At 38.9% G+C, this 27,350-nt stretch overlaps 1 protein-coding gene across 4 annotated transcripts in view; it reads right to left on the bottom strand.

Annotated features, from left to right (window-relative positions):
- Positions 1-27,350, bottom strand: part of lrfn1 (leucine rich repeat and fibronectin type III domain containing 1) — a 157,301-nt gene that overhangs the window by 44,524 nt on the left and 85,427 nt on the right. For 2 of the 4 annotated variants that reach the window (XM_056373502.1, XM_056373504.1), the window contains 2 exons: positions 11,454-11,550; positions 5,766-5,817 (listed from right to left, as the gene is read on the bottom strand). The gene's annotated coding sequence lies outside the window, so the exon portion shown is untranslated. The remainder of the gene's footprint in view (positions 1-5,765; positions 5,818-11,453; positions 11,551-27,350) is intronic. The other 2 variants (XM_056373503.1, XM_056373501.1) reach the window with 1 other exon arrangement.

A 27,350-nucleotide genomic window follows, 5' to 3' on the forward strand; every position in this document is an offset into this window, starting at 1 on the left:
AGCAGCTAAACTCATAAATACATCAAGAATATAAACAGCAGAAAACAATTTGGCACATGCAGCCTAGACAGTTTCCAACACATTGTAGCATAGGTCTGGCTAACTGCCAGTGTAAATCTGAACACAGATACATACAGCACATAGACACATAGAAATGCAGATATCTTTGTGAAATAAACAAATACAGACAGTAGCTCTGTGTTAAAACTAATTGGCTACTATTGACTGTTTAATTAATTCATTAATTTTACACTGAAAAATGTACAAAGCTTTTTCCTCAACTCCTAGGTGACTAACAACAGTCCAAAAATCAATATATATTTTGAATGAAATAAATAAATGAGAGAAAAGCACTAAATCCTCACACTGGAGAAGATGGAACCAGAGGACATCTTGGATTTTTGCTTAAAACATTACACAAACAATTGTAATAAACTCAGGCATATTGCAATAAAACCCTGTCTCTGAGCTATACTGCATGTTATCGCACTCGAGAGCCAACATGTTGTCAGTTCATTTTCTAAATCTGGAGACACCTCCCTCAGAGGTGGGCCAACTAAAACTGAGGAAACACAGACAGCAGCTGAAGCCGGGGTGAGCTCTCAAATCACAGAACTCAGTGGGAATTTTTATGTCAGACTTTCACATGTCATATTACAACAAAAGGAGCCGGGCTGAGAGAGGCAGCTGATCCTTTGATGATTCAGACACGCAAGACTGAGAGGAAGAATTTCTTTGGAATGTAAATATATGTGTATAAATATTATACATAATCAGCCTATAAATACTGTATACAAAGATATTATGAATAATAAATATATGTAAATTTTAATATAATAAAAATACATTTGCATATTCATTTGATAATTTATCGAAACACTGGTCTTTCCATTACATTCAAAATGAAAGGAGAGATCCACATTTCACTGTAGTTTTTAACAAAGATCCGAGAGGATTACGTCTCATTTGCAGCTTGTCTTTGGAATCAGGCTGCAATTTGCTGCTGCGTGAGACGGTAAGTCTTACTGCACTGCACATGTGGGCAGCGAACGAGAGGGATGTTTGCTCACCTCTCCATCATAATCTGCTGTTCATCAAAGAGATCTATTTTCTGCCCTCTTTGTACCTTTTCAGTGGACTGCAAACTCTGACAAAGTGCCTGAGTCTATGCTCTTTAATGATGATATATGAGAGTTATCCTGAGGATGTTGTCAGATCAGGGGATGTGCTGTGGGTGTAAACCTGGGTGATGACACGAGGAGAGTAAATAGAAAAAATATGGTATTTTTTTCTGTAATTCAAAAAGATGACTTATCTTGTGATGGAGCTCTGCTCTTAAAATGTCAGGAAACAATTGAAAGAAGTCCAAGATGCTTTAACACTGTTAAATACTTCTTAACACTGATTATTAACCCCTATTTTCTAATGTGTTTCACTATAATTGGGGGTGCCACGACTTAAGCCATTACTGGGAGAGGAGATCAAAGCAGTGCAATAAGTTTTCCAGCTGTAAAGTGGCAAGTAATGTGCCTTCATAAGTTTAGATTTTCAAGTAGTTGCTGATCATACTTGTCTTTGATAGATAGGAAATGTGGTGCAAAGCTTGTTTAGCAAATTTTCCACAAACTGATTTTTGCTGCATTCTCAGACATCTATGCCACTGAGGTAATGAAGATTAATTCAAGAATCCACAGACACACACACTCTTAGAAATGGATTCCGCTGTGTGTGAAATCTAGCTGTTGTTCAACCCGCATTGCTTTGACACAGTGCGTTTTCCAACAGCCATTTCTCAAACTGACACAGAATAAAGAAGGGTTGTGGCCTCCTCCTGTTTAATTATAGCGCCCTGAGAAAAGCAGCAGATGCCAACAAAAGACATCAAAACAGCTATTTGGATGAGGAGAGTCTAATTTGAAATGAGTCAAGAAGCTCTATCTTGGTGTGCTGGTATTTTTGGTATGCTGAAGATGCTCTCAAGGAGGAATATGGTTAATCTAAGAGCTCTTTTAATTTTGCAAGATATTAGACTCATGTCATTTGGTTTTGCTTTTTCCTGCTGTATAAGAAAAACATTTACATTAGGACATGCAAGTCAGCTGCAAAACACTGCGAAAAAGCAATAAATGTGAAAGTGATATACACAATCTGTATATCCTCTGCAATGCTGGTGATAATCAATCATTTATAAAATACCTTCCTTAGGGCTTGTTAATTATTATTAAGAATTATGGTAATGATTTCATTCTATATAGAAAACACTGGGTATTTTCATAACCTGAGGTAATGCTAATGAAACCTTTGTCAAACTTAAGGGAAGGAGAACTGTTAAATAAGCATTTTAAAACCATCCCAGAGTATCAGCACTAATTCAATTATGTGATATTTATTTATTTACTTGCTTATTTATTTTGTTGCAATCTTATGTTTACATCAAACACAGTTTAATATTTTTGTTTACTGTGCTCATACTGTGGCTATGAGTTAACAGTTTGAGACAGTATCTGTGATTAGGTGTCACTCAGATAAACTTTATTTGTTGTGACTACTGAATTGGCAACCCTGAAAGCTCTGATTCTGTAAAATAAAATAAAAATTAAAGAAATAACATCTGCTCATTTTTACATCTGTCTAGTTTGAGCAGAAAGAAATATAATCAAAATATTTGTCGAAATGATCAGTATCAGTGCAACTTTGAAAACTCACTTTTTTCTTCTCTTCCACATTTTCTTTCAAATAAAAAGAGGAAACATTAAATCAAAGTGTTCTAAATCCAGAGACCAGAGGTGTATCTGTGGTGTAATTGTTTTTTCTTATTAAAAACAACTCGATAAAGCCGACATATAAAGATGATATGATATGAGGAAGACAACACATAAACCAGACTATCCACAGTAATGAATCTGTGATGCGCTCTGTTCTGTGCAGTCTCTAGATATAAAACTGCTTTGAGAGGACAACCTAATGGAAGTATTGTCAACAGAACCTCACATGTAATAAGTGGTCAAAGCTGTCAGACTCATTTCCTGCATTCCCCGCCAAAAGAGACCAGAATCCCCTTCTCAAAGAATATGAGGATAATTAATAACCTCATGACCACATCATCAACTTGCATTTAATTTAAAACCCCACGCTAAAAATATTCTGTGTGGCTAAGTTGCTAAGAGCTTCATCAAAATACCTGAATTAATTTGTTTCAAAGAATCTTAGCAACCAGATATTCAACTAGCAACCATTCTCACAAGAGGCTTTATAACCCTGTTCATGGCTTTTTGCGTATAAAAATAATGGCTAATGCAATGGTTTTTCCTTTAAATGTTTTGTTAATGCTCATACTATGGATTACTAACTTTCTATTTCTACCCAACTGCCAAATTAGCTGATATAGCCGATGTCTGCTTCCCTGAGCAAAGCTGAAGCCAGACACTCCCCTTGTTCAGAGAAGCATCCTCCAGGACGGCTAGTTCAAAGCAAGAAAAATCAATGTCCTCTCACTGTGCCACATTATGTAAACCCCAGCCACCTGAAAATGATCAGTTTCAATATCTGCAGTGCTTAGCTGCCATGCCTGGCCTGTCTTGATGTCCCTCATATACTATGATATGGTGTTCCATTACAACAATATATGTGCCTCAAAGAAATGTCTCATTTTTAAATATAAGACTGGATTGTCAGCTTGTTTTCAGGACGAGTTCAAACCAGAGGTGGACAGTAACAAACTACATGCAAACTAAGATAACATATTTGTATTTATTACTTCCATTTTATGCCCCTTCTTACTTCTACTGCACAATGTTTAAGAAGGAAATATTGTAGCCCTTTACTGCACTACATTTAGTTTACAGCTATTATTCACTTATGTTGCAGATGACATAAATTATAAAACATATGATCAATTTATAAAATATATAAAACATCACTTGAAAACATGATGTTAAGATGCGTTGTTAAACAGCCCAACAGATTATATAACAGTTAAACTGACCTCCACCTCCTCCAACCACTACATAAACAGTGTTTAAATCTGTCGCAATAATAAAACAATGTAAGGGGAAAAAAAGGAAAGAGGTCAATCTATATAGTGAGTACTTTTACTCAAGTATAATTTTGAAGGCATGACTTTTACTTTATATTGCAGTATTGCTTTTAAATAAGTAAAGCATCTGAATACACCACCGGTTTAAACTCTCACAAGACCAAAAGATCTTGTTATTCTTGACATATTGGACCACAGATTAGATAGCACCAATATCAGTAAGTACAGTCCTATCAGATGATTACTGTAAAACACAAGGAAACTAATTTAGCCAGGGTACATCAAGTTACATAACTTCTGTCTCCACACATAATAACTTTTGTTTTATGGCCTGGGAAAGTTGACACACAATTACCACTGTAGTGACATTGATGAAGCTGTTAGTAAAGGGCTGAAAAAGCCACAACAAGTCAAATCTTTCAGTTCGATTACAGACGCTGACTTCTTACCGAATGGAGCAAAGAAGAAATTTTTGCAGGTTGTCAAAAATAAAGCAAATGGGAAAACAATAGGGGGAAAAAATCCAAAGTCACAGTACGAAGCTTAGATATTTTTTTTTCTTCTTTTTGCATGAGGCATTAATAAAAAATATGTCATTAAGAATATCCAGCTGCTCTATTCTCTGAGAGATGATAATGTGCTCTCACAAGACTTTCAACAAAAGGAGCACACATGTGGCACTGGTTCATGCTGAGTTTATGTCATGTGAGAGTACAGCAGTTGAAGAGCTTTCTTTATTTATCTGCAAACAGTAGCATGAAGACAGCTTGGTCGGTCTAAGAATAACAGTAGCAGCATATTACAGACATTCACCTACCAGGGATCCTGTTTAAGGTCTGATATGTGCTTAGAGGCAGCGCCATAAATAATTGCTTAAATACAGTATATAATGGCGACGAGATCTTCCCTTCCCTGAATCATTATTTACAGTAAAAAGCAAATTCCCTTGAATATCTATGACCAGCCACGAATTCCTATGAGAAATATCAGTGCCGTGCACGTTCATGAGTTTATCAAACCATCTATTGTATGTATCCTCAATCCGTGTTCACAGCAGCCCAGGGTGTTTTCTGCTGTTCATCAGAGGGGCTGTTTTCCCTATTGAGATAAGAAATTAAATCTGCAGGAGCAGAGGATGCTGGGTTTGCTGCAGGGTGGCGAAGCAGCAGCTCTGATAATGGAGCCGACTCCCATTGTGCAGGCTATGAGGCAAACAGCCGTGGCGCCAGCCCAACCCTGCCTATGTGAGGGGATAGCTAACAGTGTCACTCTGAGGAGGCTCGCTCTCTCTCTCTCTCTCTCCCTCTCTCTCTCTCTCTCCCTCTCTGTATGCGAACATGTGGTTAAATCGGCATGTGACAGGGAGAGGAGGAAAAGAACGTGATGCTCTGTTCTTACATTCCTCTGTCTGCATGTGAGTAAAATATGTGTAGGGAGAGAGGATATAAAATGGGTAAAACTGTAAGGTTTGCCTTTGTGTTTAATGTAGTGAGAATATGCATGCATGGTGAGTCAAACATACTGACCCCGTGGAATAAAAACTGAAGAATCGATTGAGTCAGGGGAGGGAAATATCTTTTTTTTTTCTTTAGCATATTATTATCAAAGCCTTTCCTCTCTATCCCTCTGCCCCATCACTTTCTGTTCATGCTCACAGTCTGGATGGGTAATGTGTGGTAGTATATTATGTAAATGTGAAGAGGGTTTTAATTTCAATTTGGGTACTCACCAGAATATTGTGTCGTTTTGGATGCTCCTCACGGGGTTCACTTCAAAGCAGTCTGCAGAGAGAAATAAACGGTCACACCTTAATGTGCAAGCACAAATAACATTGGGGGCCATACGGCACCAGTTGTAATAGTGTCAGAATCATAAAAAGGTTCAATTTATAGTTCAATCTTTGATTCCATCCCAGACTCAATACAAATGATTTGATATTTCTATAGTGGTGGAACAATCATTTTCTGCCCAGGGCCTCTCTGCCAGATCAAATTTAGAAAAGGAGAAATTCAAGCAGAAATATCATTTTACCTCTCTCCTCCTTAAAAGACAATTTCCTGCTTTATACGCATAACTAATATTTGTCTTTAGCCTGTATTATGATTAACCTTGGATTGTACACTGGCCTTACCTTGAGGTTAGTTTTTCTTTCACATATGTAAATTTTTTCCATTACATCTATTAAATGCAATGAATGAATTCAATGAATACTGACTACTGAATACATAACATGTAGCGTCCTTGTGTGGTGTCATTATTGGATAATTAGTTTGTCACTATTACAAATAAAGTTAATAAGTTTAATAATAGATAGATAGATAGATAGATAGATAGATAGATAGATAGATAGATAGATAGATAGATAGATAGATAGATAGATAGATAGATAGATAGATAGATAGATAGATAGATAGATAGATACTTATAGAAAGGATTAGACGGTTAATGAAGGTGCTTCTCAGGCTGTTCATCTCCTCATGGAGGATTTTGGACCTCATCCTCCCGTCAGCCACCTCCTCCAGGCTGTCAAGGTGTACTCCTACAACAGAGCCTGCCTTTCTGACCAGTTTAATTAGCCTGTTTTCATCACCAGCCATAATACTGCCTCCTCAACACACAACAGCAGTACACCAGCCATCACATGGAAATTGCGAAGCAGCCTGTTGCACACACTATATGGCTGCTCTGTCCCGTCTTCTAGAGGACATCACAATTATCTGACCAGTCTGGTTTGTTGTTAAGGTACACGCCCAGGAACTTCCTCCTACACCTACAGCTCCTCACCCAGAATGGTGACAGGTGTAGGAGGCATCCTATTCACTTCAAAAGTCCAAAAACATTATTCTCACACTGCACCCACACCTCTCCAGGTGGGAGTAAGCTTTGTGCAGTAGGTAAATGACGGCATCATCCACGCCAAGGTTTGTCTGTACGGGATACAGAGGGACTGCCACCAGTGGCATCAGGTGCCGCAGAACCAGCCTTGCAAAGGTCTTCAATATGTGAGAGGCCAGTGCCACTGGCCTGAAGTCAGTGAGAGCACTGGTGCATCCCCTCTTAGGCACACGGACGATGCATGAAGTTTTCCCTCATGCATCAAGTGAGGGGACCTGCTGCATGTCCAGGGAGAGGTTGAAGAGGTGGCAAAGAGTGCCAGACAGCTAACCAGCACACCCCCTCAGCACCATTGGGTTGACTCAATCAGGCCAGGAAACTCCTCAGCTCCCTATTTACCTGGTTGATAGTGATAGTCAACCTGACTATCACTATCACAAGTCTTGACCAATGTTGTCAATGCATAAGTTAATACAGTATAGTCCATAATGCAATCTGATAAATCATTAATATCCTCATCTTTTGCAGTGCAGAATACATGCCAGTCTCTCAGGTCTCTGTGTCTGAACTGTCGCGACACGGCTGCATTCATGGAGGGAGGTAAATGGTTACTGATAAATGGATTCATGCATCACACTCATACGCAGTCATACACTGATGGAACAGCCATCAGGGGCAATGTGGGGTTCAGTATCTTGCCCAGTGATACTTCAGCAAGTATGCTTGGAGGAAGAGGGGATTGAACCACCAACCCTCTAATTAGTGGACGACCCGCTCTACCGCCTGAGCCACAGCCGCTCCAAGGAGGAACGTAACAACCACAGCAACTGTATGAGAATTCCTGTAGCACATAGGATGGTCACATTCCCACTGCTAACAGTTCAGTATCAGGATTGCACAGCCTAGATTTCAAGGTAAATGTCTGATGAAAACAGCAAGCCTCTTCCTTTGCTTATACTGCTCTGTTTCCCTCTGTCCACTTGAACCAGCTGGAACCCCTCAAGCATGACTTGCACTCACGATACTGCACTCACGATATTCCCGTTGTGCCACAGTGTGGACAGAAAGTTCATTCATCTTATTCGCCAATGATCTCACATTCCCCATGATGACAGATGGCAGGAAAGGTTTAAATTTCCTCACCCTTACTATGTTCTCTTCTTAACCTTAGCTCCAGCTCTAACCCCTCTCCTGTGTCTCCTCAGCTCTGCTGGGATGCCTGCCGCTTTCGGCTAGGCGATGTTACCAAGTCCAATCAACTGACCAAGGTATGACAAAAACAAAAATAGTCCATGAAATTCAGAAAAACAGAAAAGAATAAATAAAGACTTAGAAAAAGACCAGACAAATCAATGGAGAGGAAGAGGGGTTCAAAGGCAGCCTGCTCATCTGGCGCCATCATGAATTCAACGTCAATGTTACGGTGGAAAAGCATATACCATTACATACAGCCTCCACGCTGAACATAGACTTGAAGCTTATATTGGTGTTGCACACACAGCCCACCATAGCTCATTACTTTTAATTAGACCCACCTTTTTAGTTAATTAGTGACAGCCACACTGATTCTACCACTCTGTCAAACTCATGAACCAACACATATTGCCAAAACACATTAACATTTACCGCCTTCAAACTAAAAGGCCAAGTCGTTAAACAGGTTTTACAGGTGGGTGAAATTGGTATGACATACAGTACCAACAGTGTACTTTGTTGTCACTGCTCCACATCATATCAAGAAAAGATACAATATTGAATTTGTATCCAGTTTATTTAAAGAGCCAGTACAATTTGAAATACACTTGCACTGACCAAGGGCATGCCTATGGCCTATCGCCTATGTATGCCAATCAAAAATCCATTTTCAGTATTTATACTTTATATTATTTCCTCTCTTTTATTATTCAGCAAAAATGTTTGTAAACAAATTTAACCCTTTAGTTTTCATTCCTACTTTTAGCTCTTTCTTCTGGCATAATACATGTGTAGGTTAGAAAGATAACAAGTGCAGATTTACCACTTGAAATTTGTTTACCAATAGGTTCTTGTTTACAAAAAGAGGTAGACAAAAGCAGGACTCTTATTTCTTGTCAATGACTGTCAATGTTCCTCAATGAAATTACGTTTTATCCGCTGTAGCTTGCTAGGCAATTAAGCAAATACTAGATTCATGAGCTGGTTGAAAACAACTTCTCTGACTGACTTTTTAGGGTTTCCAGCTGGCTTATAGAAAAGCTAACTAAAGAAACATCATTGTTTCAACAATTGCAATTTAAAGCTAGCTGGTTCTAGTGTTATAAGTATGATAATGAAAAATGTAAGATCAGGCTGTTATTTCATGCGTGCTTAGATTACATCAACTTTTTCAATAATGTAATGCTGTAAAGTGCTAGTCACAATTGGAGATTTTTTTTTTTTTTTTTTAACATTAACATGTAACAACACAAACTTATGTAAGCTAGTTAGGTAATGATGTGCTTCTTGGCTTGGTTGCTACTGTAAGCTAGTTAGTCAGACATGCTATCGATTGCAGCTTCTGACAGAGCAGAAAAAAAGTCCATTCATTCCACTTTCATTCTTGTGCATTTGGTTTTGGAAAGGCAACCCCCCCCAAAAAAAATCTGCCGCCCTCCAAACTCTTTAAAGTAAAGTATTGCTGTAGTGAACCTTTGAAACACTTTCTCGCAAGCAGGAAAATCAACTACATTTATTCCAATGACTGACTTCAGAAAATCATGTTGCACTTAAAACTACATTTATAGGCATCCCTAATCTTCTCTGGTGATTTTACCTGCTGAGAGCATATAAATGCTGGGCATGAATATGAGTATCAGTGCAGTTGCAGAAAAGACCTGTTTTTAAGCATTTTTGGTGCAGTGGTGTCATGCACACCTCAGCTTCAATCTCCCATGCAAAAGACCAAACTGTGGAGGACTCTGGGGAAACAAATAAAACGAGATAGGTATAAATAGCTTTCAGGGGACACAAACAAACTTCTTGGAACTAATTTAAACTGCCGCACTGTATATAGGCTAAAACAGTTCAAGGCAGCCACAATTTCTTCTCTCTTCCCCCAGTGCATAACTAAATGCACACATGGAGCTATCACAGTTAATTGAAACTTTTGCAAATGGAGAAAAACTTTTCCACTTTTTTCTTTTTTCTTTTTCGGGAATAATGACAAAAGAGGGGCAGCTCTGATTCTCCTCCGTCAAATTTAATTGCCAAAGCAGCAATCTTGATTAGGATCTCAACAGTCCTCTTTATCAGCCCCAGCCACAGCAGCACAGGGTGTTTGTCCAAGCAAGACATATTTACCCAACCGAACTATGACTTCTACCAATGTGTAAACAAGGAAGGCCTCTACAAAAGACCCTGACATTGAGAGCAACCTTCAAAGGTAGTTGAGTAACTGTCCATTACATTCAATGGAGACACGCCACCCTCAACACGTTGGTGATATTCCAACCATTTAGCTAAATCTAAAATCTTCCTAGTGTTATTAAGGAATCTGTGACATATCATTCAGTGTGAGTATTTTGCCAGCTTTTTTATACAACCTAAATCCTTTATTTTCAAAACGCCATTACCTAACATCCAGTGGCCGGCTTTCTGGCTGACCTAAGACAGTGATGTGAGAAGTACAATTTCACGCATGCTTCACTTCACTGATACGTCCAACCTATGTTCCTGTGCCCTGAGGCATTCAACACAAAGGAATTGATTAATACACACTGCGCACACACTCACTCTACAAACATCACTCAAGCTGTTCATGCTGCTTTTGCTGTAATCTTACATGTTGTGACTGCATGCTAACTGCCCCTCCATCTACTCATCCAACTCCCACGCAGTCGCATCACATACATACACTGCACGCACATAGACTTCAACCGAGTGACACGGTGATTAGGTTTGTGAGAGGATTTTCCACTCTACATTTTAGTCACTGTTGTTATTTTTCTAATTAAAAAAAAAACACTGGCAGTGAGATGTGTGATTTGCATAGGAGAGGGAAAAGGTTGTATACTCAAAAACAAAAGCAGTTATGCTTCAAAACATCGTTCAAAAATCAGATGTCATTAGGATCATACACTGCCTCCAGGAATATCTTCATTTCTGGTAATGCAACAGGATTTACTGAAAGAGATGACTTGCAGCTTTTAGAGCTTAACTGGTGCGGTTGAAAATATATATATTGTGCTGCAACTTATGCTTATTTTCATTATGAGTTAATCTGCCTATTTTCTCAATTAATCCATTATTTGTTAGAAAAGAGTGATGACTGCTGATCATAATTTTCCAGAGCCCAAGATGAAATATTCAAAAGATCTGGTTTATGTGACGATCCGTCAAAAATCCAAAGATTTGACGAAGAAACAATTCAGGTCTCATGTTTGAGAAGCAGAGAGTAATCATAGAGAATTTACAATTTGATGAACTTAGAGGGAGATACAAAATAGACAGTAATGCTTTCTTACATTGTGCTCAATCAAGATTAATTTTATCCAAATTTCCCAATAAATAATTTGACAAAAAAATTTGATAAAAAATTCTGGTATTTAGCCCCAGACATACGTACTGTGTCAGGTCTGTACAGGTTGTTGATTCTCTCCTCCTCTAACCTCAACATTCACCTCAGTCCCGATGGGAGCAAGACTTATGGGTTTCACTCATCTCTGCAGAGTGGGAAAGAATATAGAAGGCGTCCTCAGTAACATCCCGACTTATACAACTGAAAATCTTACACAGAGCTTTTATCCCTCCCTTAAGAATTGACAAAAAAATGGAGCCAAGCTCCTCTGATCTGTGCTGGCATGGTTGTGGACTGATTCATATGCTGTGGCACTGCTACACACTCAAGTCCTTGAGTAATTATGAATATAAATCTCATTCCTTGTCCTGGGGTTTTGTTTGCTGGGGTCTAGGGCTGCACAGCTAAGGTCCAGGAATACAGCAGAATAGCAGGTTTAGCCTTTTTTGACTGCTATGAGAATAATTTTGTTGAATTGGAACATTCGTATGTCATTGTTTTTCAATAGAAATCTGGCTGCTTGCATTATTAAATCTTCTTGGTATGGAACGAATAGCTGATATGATCAGCGATTCTATCTACAATTTTGGAATGAAGTGTGGAAATGTGTATCAACATTGTGTATTTGCAATGAAATTACAATGGACTCATTGTGGGGCCCTGTATGAGGGGATTCTGAAACCTGGTTCCCCCACACAGGCCGAAAAGACCTTATGATCATAATTACAGATAATTAACTAAATTATGTATTTAACTGTGTGCTGTACTGTAGTTATGTCTGCCCTCATCATAAACGTGTTGTATATCAGTGCACTGCTGTTAGTTGTAATGTAGTGTGGTCTTGTTTTTTCTATATGTATAACCTGTATATAAAAATATTCTTCCAAACCAGTTTTCTGATAGTTCTGATAGTTACTTCACTAATCAATGAATGTATTTTCAGCTCTATACACATGTAGTCTTATATATAATTATAATATATATATATATATAAGACTGACGATTTACACATGATTGATGAAGCATCAGATGTTAATCTGCAGCTGTCAGAGTGGTGGTTTGCCTCTCCCTGCTTTTCTAAACCCAGAGTAGCAACCCAGGCTTCTCATTCACGGCCTTCCTCAAGGACAAACAGCTATTTGTTGTGTGTTTCAGGATCTCAGAGCTTCTGTACACAGGGTGAGGCAGGCGTTTGGATAACTGTAAGCTTGGATTATGTCTCCACATAGCGACAAAATGGTTGTTTCATTTGACTTTTTTTCAAAGATTTTGCAGTGTTGCTTCAGAAGAGCATTCGACATATACTGAAACAGTTTCATGCTGAAAAGAGAAACCTGCTATTGCCTGCATTTTGCAGTACCTGTTGGTATGTGACTAGAGGCCAGCGATGCCCATAGAAACATTATCGCCTCTCAGTCGACACCCTCTAGAATTCTTAATGAAGAGTGAAAAAGAACCAGCTACAGGGCCTCTCTATAGCAGTGTCTAAACCATGTGTGAAAATGCTAGGCACACAGCACATCCACTTCCCCATTTCTCTGCTCGACTTGCCACAAGGCTAAAATAAATATTTTGAGGCCAACACCACACTGCTAATATAAAACCCCCAATAAAAAACAAATAAAGAAACACATATTTGATGTTGGGCCATGGTGAACTTAACCAGTTGGATGAATTATGAGAGGCTAGCCGATGAAGTCTTAGTACAGCCTGCTTATTCTGTCTGTATATTCCCCCTCTCTTGAAATGATCAGTGTGGAATACAAAACAAGAAGTGACATGGTGAGAAAGGACAGGATGCGAGAAATACATTATCTAACACGCTGCATGCTTAACTGATGGCTTGACTGCAGTTTGCCTCTGTTGTGCATGTTAAGCATGTTGTGATTTCCATCACATACTAAACAGCCGTGATACTCTGCTGCCTCCGCTGAGTGTGATTTAACAGACAGCATATGGTTCTCTTAGCATGCCCACACAGTTGGCACACTGACCATTACCAGTACCTCCAGGGCGGCCAATATGACCTCCAGAGATGAGAGAGCTCCAGACAAAGGCAACAACCCAAGGCAAAGTAGAAGCCTGTACTGTGGGCTGCACTGCAGAGACCTGGAACACATGAGCACACAGAGATAATGGCGGTGGTGGAGGTGTAAAATGATGACGAAAAAATGACACTGATATTTTACAATGATATTTAACATGACTGTGATGTTGTGACTCCTTTGTTAGGAAGGAAATTTCGTCACGGTGTAGACACTGACCGTGGTGACACTGAGCTATAATACAAGTTGCCTGAGAGAATCACATCAAATAATATACGCTCTAATAATTGCTGTGGTTATGCAGCTATTTTTAATAAAAAAAATAAAAAATTTAAAAAAAGAATTGCATTTGCAAGTCTGTTTCTCCACAAATATAAGTCAGTGAACCAAGGGGAACATGGTAATAGAATAAAGCAATTTTCATCTCATATGAATAATTATGCAATAAGAACAACCCAACGTAGTGCACCAGTGGCCACAGAGGTCACCAGGGTTACCCATGAGCCTTCACCATGCAGACTACGAGCATGCAAGGGATCAGAGTTTCCCTCCGTTCTTGATGAGTCAGGGAGGATCGTCTCTGTTGCTCATGATCTGATGCTCTGGTAGTAAGCTCTTTCCCCTCCCCTGCCCCCTTGTGAGCTGAAACCTCTGATGATGTCCGTACTGCTATTAATACACTTAGCCATGCTCAGCACATTTACCAGTACCACATCAATAATCAGTAAGTATGAGAGACAGTGTGCAAGAGGGACGGGTTTGTTTTAACACAGCAACTTCTGGCTTCCTAATTTCACAGAGCAAAGTACCACGTTCGCAACATCCCACTTCTGACTCGTTATTTCTGTGCTTACGTACTCATCTCTAAACCAAAACAGAGTTTTTACTTATTAATGCAGCCATAAACAAGCAACTGACTGGGTAATGGGTACTTTGACTGGAAAGTCTTTAATGGTCATATTGATTGTACTGAACAGGACTGATAAGGTCTCAGAGAGCATATACCCCATGTCAGCAACATTTCAAATGTCCCACTAGGGATAGCTGCTCAACTTACTCAATGTCTTCTTTCCATGTCTACTACAGGGGGGCGATTAAATTTGAAATCAAATTTGGTCTCAACATCAAGTAAAACCAGGGTGAAAATCACTGATACTTTTTTTATTATTAAAAGCAACTAATGTGCCCTCATGTGAGGGAAGAGCAAGTTGTCATGATTTATGAGGTGAATGCATGATTAATAAACTACTGCTGAATATATTTACCATTAAATGATTTGCTAATTTCTTTTTGCTGTTCTCTGCCAATTACTAAAATTCACATGCAGTTAACAGTACGAAACTGTGTTTTGTGGTTTGTTTTTGTTTTTTTTAAATAAAAAGGTTAATTATGTGAAAAGCAGCAGAAGCGCAAATAGCAAATAGTACATGCACAGAGATTAGTGTCCAAGTGCCCAGAGCGGGGTCTAAACCTGAAGGTGACCTGAACGTGATATTTTTATTTATTTTTTCACTCACTTTTTTTGTATTGATCCTATTGACTCTGAAGTTCTGAAAACAAGATTTATCATTCTTGCATCAGTGGAATTGATTGTCTTTTCTTTTTTGCTCAGTTCACTGAAACTGAAACTGTGGGGTTGTATAATTGTAAAATTGCAAATTCAATCATTATTGCACACAAATTCTATGCAATGTTGGCCTCCTGAGTTAAATGTCAATTTTTGGTGTAGTCTCTTTTCCTGTGTTGCACCAGGATTAGATTGAGCATGGTTGCCAAAATTCTATAATCCCACCCCAAATTTATTTAATGCTCATGTTTGCAGTTTCACAAAAAATGGAAGGAGAAATAAACAATATAATCAGCTGGTTGGCTTGGGATAAGCTTCTGTAATGGCAGATAATGTCAGCATGTGCTCATCCCCTTTAAAAGCAGCAGACTGTCTCTGACTGCAAGAAGAATCCAGTCTGGCTTCTCCCTTAAGTAAACTGGTGCCATGCAGTGTGCCAAGTGCCAAGGTCCAAAGCACAAATGTACTGCACCCCAAATACGATTATACAGCACTCCAAATATTCTTCCAAGGATACATCATGTCCCTGGTTAAATTTAAATTGTGTTTCAAGAGATACTAAAATTCACCATTCTTTCCATGTGAACAGCATGTGCATATAGTTATTTACCAAACAATGAAAGCCGAGGACCATGTGTTCATTATTTTCATCTGTTGCTTGATTCACAATTTCACTCAGTTACTCACACAGTTTAGGGGTTAGCTTACAGCACTTTTCTGCAAATGTGCTAAGATTTTTGATGAAGCACTGTACATTCACTTAGAGTCTGTGTGCCAATGTACCAACCAGGTGTTCTGAAAAGCACAGAAATTTGTGTAGTTTTTGCTGGAGCCTCTTGCCATGTCAGATGAGTAAATTCATTCATTAATGGACCAACGCTGTTTTGAATAATTGTGTAATTTTCCATTAGAAAAATTGCAGCACATCCTTTAAATTAGCGACGACAGCCGGAACACATGCATCATTTCCACTCCTGTATGACGGCTACATGTAGTTAATCCGCTAAAAGGGAAGACTGTCATACATCCTACATGTACATGTGCATGACATTACGGGTATCATAATTAAACCTTTAATTAAATAATGACGGTGTGTAAAGCCATGAGAAATTCTGCTGGCACTTATACCAAAATGCATAACAAAACTGCCCCACCCCATGATCTGCATAAACACCACCTCAGCCTGCATGTCGCACCTTTTAAAAGATTTTTTTTTTTTTTTTATCACCTCTGCTTAGCACCAACAAGTGAAAACAGCTGTTAGGGGAAAACATTGTCCCTTCACCTACCTTGGTGCAAAGATGTTTGGACCCACAAAACTAGAACTAGCATTGCACTGCCTACATTTGCAAACCTGCATAGATACAGAGAAGTCTATCTTTTGTTGCAGAAAAGGTTTCAATATATGCAGATGAAAAAAGGAAGTCCAAGGCTATGGCTTCCCGAAGCAGCTGTTCTGCCTTGCTGCTGCCAGGGAGACACAATAAAAATACAAAAAACTAAAGTTTTATACCTCACTAATAACAGGCTGTTATTTCATTGATCATTTTAGATTTACCCATTCAATAAAAAAATAGAGTCAACACATGTTAGGAAGTCCAATGACAAATAGCTTACAGCACAGTCATGGCTGAAAATGGAAAGTGAAAAGATTTCCTTTCAAGTCTACTGGAGAGGCAAAGTTGAAGGCATTTTGAGAATCATATTAAACCCAAATGTATCATTTACAGGCCCACAAGCTTATTACTACCTATCTAATGATGTTAAAGATCATATAAAGCTTCAATTTTCAAACTATCTGAAACACAGCAAACCGTGTCCAAATGGCAAATTATCATCAAATGGGAAGAATAAACGTTCATATTAAAGCATGAAGACATACAAGGCAGTTTTCCTGCAACACTGCTTGATTTTAACTTTCTTTTCTATGATTGTGTATGTGCACCATACACAATTATAGAGCATATTATGCTCCACCCACATAAAAGTTTAACATATTTTAATTTTAGCTCATAAAATTAGAATACATTTTATTCAAATCTACAGTAGTTCGTTTAATTCAAATTCAGATTGTAATTACACTGAGTTTTCTGTTTACTACTTCATTTCAAATTAATTTTACAATTTTACTAATTTTAAACAGTGGGGGTGTTTTCCTGACTGAGATTCAGGAATAAGTGAGTATACAAAATGAATGGATAAATATATAAACATACATGATTTCCATATGCTACAGCAGGATTTTCATGTAAGGTCAGATGAGATGAGATGAGATGAGACGAGATACAATGAAACCTTAATGAGTTCCATGAAGAAACTAGGCAGCAGCAGCTGCAGGAGGAGCAAGTATTGATAGGATATAATAAGAACATCCTGAAATATGTTGCGTTCTACACTGAATGTCTTTTTCAATGCATCAAGGGCAGGATTTCGAATGCTTGGCAGGACGGTGTAGAAGCAGAAACAATGCAATTTTCAACATTTAGCAACATCTGAATGTGTAACGTCAACAATTTGCCTGAACCCACTTGTTTTTGAAAAGTGATTGTTTTCATAGCTCTCTCAAACTGTCATGGTTAGCTGGACTTGGACAGCCGTGCTTAGTCACGCTGACAGAGCAGTGCTTCCACAAAACACCAGAAAAGCCCTGTTATGATCCACAGCTACAGTCTCATTTGAACTCGGGCACCAAATGTGCAGAGAGCGCCATTGTTTGTTTAGCCCCTGAGATGTGCTTGAGTGTTAGCTTTGTGTGTCCAGTTATTTACTTCAATATCTGCAGGCCCCATAACTACCACAGTGTTGGGGTGCAAAGAATAAAAGGCAGCCTGGATTACCCTTGATGATATTGTATTAGACAGGCAGTATTTCGCCAATGGTTTAAATATGTTTTGTCATCACAGCGTCAGTGGATATACAGTAACATTTATATCACTGCAGTGGCTAATAATAGCAACCTGCCAGCTAGCACTGCAAACACTGTGATCGGAAACAACAGTAAGCCTGCAAAACCGTCGTATCCTATCCATTCATGTCAGCGCACTGACACCCTCACTGATATTGAAAGGGATTATGTGACTTAAGTCTGCATGTTCTGCATGCCTGAAGAAGTGTTCTACTTGGATGGGGGCTGATCTCGTCGTGCCAGTCAGCCCTGTCTGAATACTGACTTCCTCCTTCGCAGATAATCCCATGAAAAAGACAACTCTTTAATGCCTAACATCCTTAACACAGCTCTCTCAATTCGTTGAATCAAAATTAGCCACCATGGACGCCCAATCCATTTTGTGCCTCACCGTGGACCTTTTCCACACGTCAGTGGTGATGTGCCATGAGCATGAATCCGGTTCAAAGTGATTGGGATAGAAAGGTATCACTGATAAGGAGTATGTTGGTCAATATGATGGGCCAACAAGGCACATGTAGGCCTTGTTTGTTGCCGTTATCAAATTAAATCATCTTAAATTCTTTCCACTCTACGGTATGGGTGTGTTATACAATCTAATTTCATTGCTGTTCATCTTATGCTGGGTTCAACACAGATGCAGCTCTGGCCTCTCTTGGTCTTCGGTGCAAAAAAGCTGCAGATTTCCATTAAGATAAATTGGAAAATGCCCTGATAGAAAGGCCACAAAAACTCAGTGTTTACTGCAAGGTTTCATGAGAAGACAATAACTGGTTTCTTTTTTTTGACAGTAATCTTGTTTCTCCTGTTTCTAGGTATGACCGTGTATGTATAAAGACCTCCTGCCACATATTTATGGGGACTTTTCTTTGCAAATCTTCTGAGCGGTCAATACAGATTTGAACTCATTTAAATCCTTCCATGTTACATTATGATATTGTGAAATGCAAAAACACATGTCATCCTTTTTTTTTATCTTAAGTCTTCCATAAAATGTAAATCTGGGTCCAGTCGAGGACATCTGTGCCGGATAAAAATGAAAGGCGGCTGAAGGAAAGGAAAAGAAATATGGCCATGTGTCTGCATGAGTAAAGGACATTACGGTCCAAATGCTCCAGACACTATCCAGCAGATTCTGAGGAGAGGCAGTGGAAGCCAGAGAGGCCATGATGAAATAGGAGGGCAGTCAAACAGATTGTTTGCTAAGAAATTGCTAAGAAATGTCAATCAAAATGTTATGCCCTCGAGTGCAGGTGGAGTCAGCTCGCCTGCAAAGAGTGCTAGTAGAAGGAAGACTGAAAAATTATTTTGAGTGTCTGTCTAAAAAATTGTACTGTACTGGTCCAATTTGAACCAAGAACCCTTAGATATCTTCCTTTTATATATGGAGGCGGTCACTAATGGGTTTATCAAAGGATAAGAAATTATTTCCTGATGTTTTATAGATTAGTTATAAGCCATTACTGAAAACAGCTTTTCCCAAAACTTCTTTGGCTCAGGACACTTGCTTTGTCCTTATGGCTGCAGGGCATCACTGCCACAATCCATTTATTAAATATTTATGACCATTTACAACAGCAGGCTTTATGAATTATTGTACAACCCTTTAGCAATGATTTCAAATTCCACATGATTTACTAACTTTTGCTGATGGCTGTTAAAAGGTGAGAAATCCGGTGACCATATATTAATGACTTATAAATATAAATAACAGCACTATTGATGGTTTATTATTCTTAATTTAAGGCTGCTTTACAACTGCACACCTGATGGCTAAGAAAGTGAGAAATCCATGAACATTAATTAATGACTCAATAGCAAGTAAGATTTTTCATTACCTGGCAGCCCAAAAATTATAAATAAAAGATAAAAGTAGTTGAGAGCTACTGCAACTGAAATAGATTCAGTATGGCTGTAACAAAGACTTTAAGTAGTATACTGTAAGTGAAGACGCATAAAACAACAGGGAGTCTATAACAGACACTGGTCCACAACCATTTAGAGCTTTATGTACAAGCAAGAGGAGGCTAAGAAGAAATCATGTCTGTAGAATTAAAAGGACATTAAAAGTTGGTTTGATGTTATCAAATATCAAATTGACCTCTTTAAGTGGGAACACTCAAATGCACATGTTAATACTGTACAAATGAGCATTAATATGTTCCATAAAGTTCTGTATGTAATCTCTAATGGTCTCTGATGGTGAGCAATGATTGAACCCATCTGTGTGTTCTCTGTTTAACCAAAAGACACTCCTACCTGCATTTCAAATAACAAAGGCATCTTAACAACACCTTTCTATAAAGTACTATACTTTTAACCCTTTTCAGAGCAATTAATTTTGAGTCTCTGTGAAATGGCTGCATATGCAGCATTACCATAGACAGTGCTGTACATATAGCCTGCCCTTTGTAAAGCCATGTCGCAAAGTACAATAAGACTAATGTAACCTTGCCATGGATTATCTCTCAATTTAGCAGCACTGTTGACATACACAGTCCTGGTTTGTGCAGTTTCTTTATTTTTATGCAAATTTGATGCTAGCATAAAGGAATGGTTACTATAATTAAATGACAAATACAATATGGCTGTATCTTATCAGTGAAATCAAGCCCAGTTTTTTTATAATCTTTATATTAAAAACTTTCAAGCAATGATGCAGATTTTTTTAATCCATATGCATATGGTGTGCAAGGTATGAACCCATTTAAATCACAATGAAAAGATAAATTACAAGTCATATGTAAAAACACATCTTTAAGCCTCATGGAAAACCTTTGAGGACAATCATATAAATGAGGTCAATTGTGTTCATTGCATCCCCACAAGTAATCACCAACAACCTTATGCTTTTCTGCACATTTTAGTTACATAAATCCAAACTGCGAGTGCCTTGTACTATGCTGCCTTTGACCACAGAGAACCAGAGATGAGGGTGTTGAGGGAAAAAAAATGAATTGTTGATTGTTAATGGCTCTGGGAGCAATGAGAGACAGAGCAATGAAACGGCTTTCTAATGTCTTGTTGCACCATGAGAATGAAGCAGACAGGAGTGAAAGGGTTTTTGTTCTGCCAAGGTCAATTGTTCCACGTTGATTTTATTATGAAGTGGAAAAGAGCTTGATAATAAGCTTGTTTAATAGCTGTGTTTCAAAAGTTATTAGTGGGTACAACAATAACAACGGAGAACGTATTGTATTTTAAGTGTAGGCATGGAGCAAACCTATTTTATCTTTATTGCCAAAATGAGCAGTAGCACGGACAGAGCGTTATTTGCTGCACAGACCTAAAGTCGTTGAGCCACTGAGGCAATTTGAGCTGCGCTTGACAGCATCCATTATTTATGACAGCGCCCTCTACATATTCTAAAAGACATATTAATTAACATGGTTTGTCAGTTATGTTTTATATTACTGGGGGCATCTTGACCGGGCCAGCAGAAAACAAGAAGTGCATACACCAAGCTATTTATCATTAATTTGTCATCATTTACATTTAGGTGGGAGAGAGGAATCCAATTATGTAACCCAAGACATGTTTTATCCCTTATGGGAATAACCCGTGAAATAAGACTCACCCTGCAGACTTTAAAGCTAGATTTCAGATTGGTGTCATTGGAGTTAATCCCATTATAGGGGCAAATAGAAGCCACGCTGAAAGAACGGATATGTATACAGAGGAAATGGGATCAGTGCAGAGATTCAGCCAACCAAGCTATGTAGGGGTGAACTCATGGTTTAATGGATTAAAGCCAGTCAAGCCGTGATGATTAACCTGACCCGGTTGTTGAAGAGTGGCCCCCTTATACCTCAAAGCTTGGGAAATATGTGTCTGTTCTCGATCCGGATCATGGGAGGTTTGAATCAAAACCATCCTCCAACCATGGCCACCAGACAAGGCCCTTGGACACCCCGCAGATCCATCTGTGAAAGGCAGATGACGGGGGAGTTTGACTCGTACAACACACCACGCCATGACTCACAGATGGGAGCCAGCTCAGGCAGGATTTGTCACCATAATGGGAACGGTGTCTGTATATGTGTACTGTATGTGTGCGCATGTGCTCGTGTGTATGCACGTCTTGTGAGGGTGTCTGTGAGCACGTAAGTATATGTGTGGTGAGACCATGGTGTTGACTTTCAGCGGAAAGGGGGTGGGTGGAGGAGAGGCGCTTTGACAAGTGTGTGATGCATTCTCCTGTGACGGCAGCAGCCATCAGAGAGCAGTGGGCTGTCAGAGACTGATAACCCAGACAGGAGGACTTTACCACGACCCCTGTCACTGGGCCTAATCCACGGTTCAGCAAGGCCCTCAATACATAGCCCTTTAAATGTACTCTGGAGTATGAAACTGGCTGTTGAGAATGTTTTTAAAGCATATTGTACATCTTTATTTCTGCATCTATAAGCTCTTCTTTGAGCTGAAATAACATCTACACACACCAAAGGTTGTCATTTTGACAACTGCAGATGCATAAATTAGATAAAAAATATTTGTGAATTCATAAATTAATTGAAAGCAAACTTGTTCCTGCAGTATCACATCCTGTCTTCCTTTAATTCAAATGCACTGTACAAACATAGTGTTTAGTCTGTGAACCCTACAGTAGCTGCTCTTCACTTTGGCTCCCACTATCTGCACAAATACATAAAACAAGTATATCACTGCTACAGCTAGGGCTCCTTATCAACGTGTTGAGCAGGCCACCACGTCATTCTAGCTTATTTCCACTTTAAATTTACTAGATATGAGGTAAAATATAGCTAACTCTAAACAGATGGATGTTGTTTTAGATGAGTTGGGCTTTAGTGCTAGCGATCACCAGCCTACTAGGACCAACGATAGTAATAAGTGAGCAACAACAAACCAAATGCAATCTGTCAATATCCTGTTTCTGAACAGACACCTACAAAGGTGCAAGAATAACATATTCATCTTCTGTTTCACAAAGGTCCATTCCTCCATTTTGCATCATTCTTTTCATGTCCAATTCTCACACAAATGGCTAAGTTATCCATATTTAAAAACCGAACAAGGAAAAGCCGTTGATGTAGTGATGTTACAGGCTGGGGGGGCTATGAACTATAATCTTCCAGCAAATCCTGCAATTGAAAAGGTTTTAGGTAGAAATACAAAAGTGACTTTGTATAATATAATCTAAACACTTAAGCCTCACCTTTGCATTTTTGAGAGTGACTTAGTTCAGGTCAATGTTCTCCGCTGCTTCACTCTCAATGAAGAAAAAAGAGCAAGAGCCTCTCTTCATTGACTTACTCCTCCAGAGACACCAAGCACTTGTAGTCAAGTAAAAGAACACTTCAATGCTTTCAGTCAGCTCAAACAGCACGTAGTCTGCACAATGCTCATGGGAATATTCAGGTAAAATCTTTATATTGCTAGTTTTATCACTACAAATAGAAATGCTGAATCTTTGGGAGCTCAACATTATGCTCTGTAAATAAGCTTCTGTATATGTATATTTAATATGAATATTGAAGTATGACTGATAGTAAGTAACAAGCCATTTCACCATGGGTTGAATTTAGTCACTTTTGAGTTGTGAGTCATTTTTCATTCCGAGGAATTCTCAACACATTGGTGCCTCATCCAAGAATTGATAACTTGAAACAGCATTTGTTTTTACAAGCTATCAGAGGATCTAACTAGGAGGACAAACAATAAGCAGGAATGGATGTTTTGAGAAGGATAATAATGAAGAAGGGTAACATTTTGCATTTAAAGGATGTCTGGCAGCCAACTCTCAAATCTCGGATGGCCATGCTTCCCACAAGCACATCAATGTACCACACAAACAGATTTTTTCAGACCAAACCACTCTTTTAATTGCATTTGCAATGCAACGGTGCAGTAACTGACAAAAATGAAATGATGAATATGATGTTCACATTGTCTACACGCAAATTTAGAGTAAATGTGATTTATAGTAAATGGATTAAAACATGCAGAAACAGCAATCTCGCTCTTTAAATGCTCAATTAGTCAGTTGTTTCAACAGTATGTGCAGGCCGGTTAGAGATGCCTGAACAGGCCTTCAGCTGCCTGACCTGAGCATGGGAGTTAAAGCAATTAACAGAAACATCAGCTAAGCTCTGCAGCTCACAATCTACAGTCAACATGAACATGTGGAGTTCAGCAGAGGTTTGAAAATCCTACAGTGACTTAGATGATATCCTAGCATATACAGCTGCTTGCTAACATGATTGCACAGCATTTATAATTGTATTTATGCTCAGACAATTCAACAGTGGGGACCTTTGTGAATGCTGGGCTACTCAAAATAGTAATAAATCAGGATTTGAAATGAAAAAAGAATCCAACTATCATTACAATTTTATCATCTTCTGTAGATGTGCAAGAATACCACAATGAGACAGCTTTATAAGCACACAAGCTGGACTGGCTGCCATGACTACTGTATCCTCAAAACCAGATATGGAAGCAGTTAAAGATCATTTTATGAATATGTTACAACTGTTCTACAGCACCTTTACTACCAGTAACCTTCTATTGAACCTTTTCTGAACTCACAATAATGTAGCAAAAGAAGTTGAGGGTCAGGGCTCCATTCCTCAGTCAATATGTGATGAGATAGATGATGTAATATATATAATGTTATTATATAATATGAAATGGTGGTGCAGCAGCAAATCTTGAATCTTAACATGGCACACAGTGAGATAAGAGCAGTCAGCATAAGAGCCAGATGTTATCGCTTTAACATACGTAAACCATTTCATGTGTGGGTGATGTGTGAGGAAGAGCCAGATTTTGGTGGAAATATAACTCTTTGGCGCATGCACCGCAAACAGACATAAAATAGAGAAGTAGGTTCTTGTTCTGCTCAGGTGGAGAACCGATACACCGAGCTCGCCAAGGCTGCAGAGCAGAACAAGTACTGCCATCACCAGCTGTGGTTAGTGGGGTAGCTGTTTAACCGTTAACAGTGGGCTGGTTAGCAGCGGCTGAACCATTAAACTTAAACATTTAAATATATACGGTATAATACCTTTTAATGATGTAATCTGTATGATTCATCCAAAAAGTAGATCATATTTTTAAATAAGATCGTCCGCAATATAAGATCGTCAGATCACCCAGCCCTATGTCAGATCATTAACTATCAAAGCAATCCCTGGGTAGCCCACATACAAAGAAGTGAGCCTAGGAAAATGTAGACACAAATTCAAACACTGCTACTGTAAATGCATAGCAACACTTTTCATCTTCATATTGAGGTGTACAGCAGTTTGTACTTATAACATAAAATAGTCTGAATATGATACAAAAATGTACAGTACCTCACGAAGAATGACCAACAAAGAATGGAGAGTGCTTTACGAGACAAATGAACTGAATACAGTGTTACTACTACAGTATATTGACTAATAATAGTATATTGAAGTAATAATTGAGTCACCAGTGTTTGAGTTTTCGAATATTACAGATTTCTATGTTGCATAGTACTGGTCTTTCTAAGAATGTACTCTTTGTGACCATGAATGTTTCATCTGTGTTTGCATAACTCACTAAATCTGACATAGTGGCATCCGCAGCTCACCTCAGCCTACTCAAGAAAAAAGCAGACATCATGCCAAAAATGATGCCTCTTTCAAGTTGACTTTAAAATGATGATAGCGGCCTGCTGAGGATGTCACTGAAGTTATTTCTTCATATTCATCTCTTGAGTCTTTCAGGGAGAGGATTCGGAAATTTGAAAATCTACTGCGTGTATTAAGTGAGAGTTCTGTGTCAAATAAGTGAAACAAAATATGTGAGCAATGCAAAGCTCTGAAAAAAATACCGATCTCTGACCTGTGAGATTACCTGAACAGCATACTGAGCCAGTTTGGTTGTTTTATTTACTCCATAGCTGGACTGCTGCTGCCACTGCTGCTGTAGCAGTTTCAATGTCTGATTAATGACTGTGTGGTTTAAAAGGACTCGAAACTTAATAAATCTTAACCATTCCCTTGAAATCTGAGTGCTTTCACCAGACCATAAACATAATTTCACACAGTGCCTTCCAAACTTCAGGCGAATGACCAACGTTGAGTATATTGTGTGTTTTGTTTGATGATTTTAATGCTCAACCTGAGGGCACACATCCCCGCCCACAACAACACTGCACCTACTGCTATGAAGAATGCCTGACTCTCGCTATACAGATCTTGTGTGAAATGTAGCTTGAAATATAAGAAATCCTTATGCGTATCAAAATCAATTAAAACACTTGACATATCGCTGTTGGTGTAACTATAAGAGAAGCCTCATTAACTTCAAGAAACTGTCAATCCTAATATAAACTCATAGGCTTGATCAAAAGGTGCCTATGTGGTATGGATAGTCTGCTTGTCAAATCCCCATGAGATTGACTTTCAGGCTCACTTTGAATTTATGTTCTCAGCCAACATAGTGCCTCTCTGAAGGAAACTATAAAGGGATGAAAGTTGGCATCTGCCTGTCATGGAATCAAGATTCGCTGCCGCACTACGCCAAAAAAACAAAAAACAAAAAAGAAAACGGCGGCGACGAGGAATGAAACAATCACCATCTTTGACAATTTCTGCTGCAGATTTCCGAAGAGCTGCTGCACATGCAAACAATGGCACAAACCATAAATGATACACCTTGCATGTCTGAGAAAAGAGCAGTGTGGGTGTAGCACTAATGGAGCACTCTTCTGACAGTCAGCTCTTTCAGTCGTCTTATGAAAGCAGCTTGCATCTTCGGCTGAGGTTAATACAATGGTATGTTTGCAGAACACTTTTATTCCAAGAATTACTCCAGTTTGTTTTGCAGGTTGCCTACATACACAGTGTCTACTCTTTGCTCTGTAGCTCCTGCACTCTATTTTCAATTTTCCTCCATAACAAAACAGTTAAATGTTCGCATAATCTACAGACTTCAGCAGTAGCCACTGAACCACTTCCCTGTGACAGTGTTATTTTGAAAATGACACTTGGCCATCCCTTGTATAACACCACACACTGTCACAGTCAGATACTGCTCATCTCGGCACAGTAAGTCACACTTCCCATAAGCTTTCTAGCTGCAAAGCCCAGTGATGACTATGTGTGTTGAATGCAGCTTAAATAAGGAGCACAACAAAGCAAATTAGCCCCGTAACCATCACTAAATAGACCATCATTTTTAATCCTGAAGAAGCAGCCACGATGTCTAGTGTCAGTACGTTGTTGCATGTTGGTCCTCATCACTGGCAGAGAAAGACAGTTTTTCCGAAACAAAAGGAGACGGGCCGAAAACAGCCCTATGGGAAAACTAGTCTGCATATTTTTTAAGAGAGCTGTGAGTTGAAATTCACGACATGCTCTCAATTAATGACAGGAAGCAAGTGGATGGGCGAAGACGGGGGAAGAGCAACTACAGACAATCAACATAAATATCCT

This window comes from Seriola aureovittata, chromosome 4 (assembly GCF_021018895.1).
Source record: "Seriola aureovittata isolate HTS-2021-v1 ecotype China chromosome 4, ASM2101889v1, whole genome shotgun sequence".
NCBI classification, from domain to species: Eukaryota; Metazoa; Chordata; class Actinopteri; order Carangiformes; family Carangidae; genus Seriola; species Seriola aureovittata.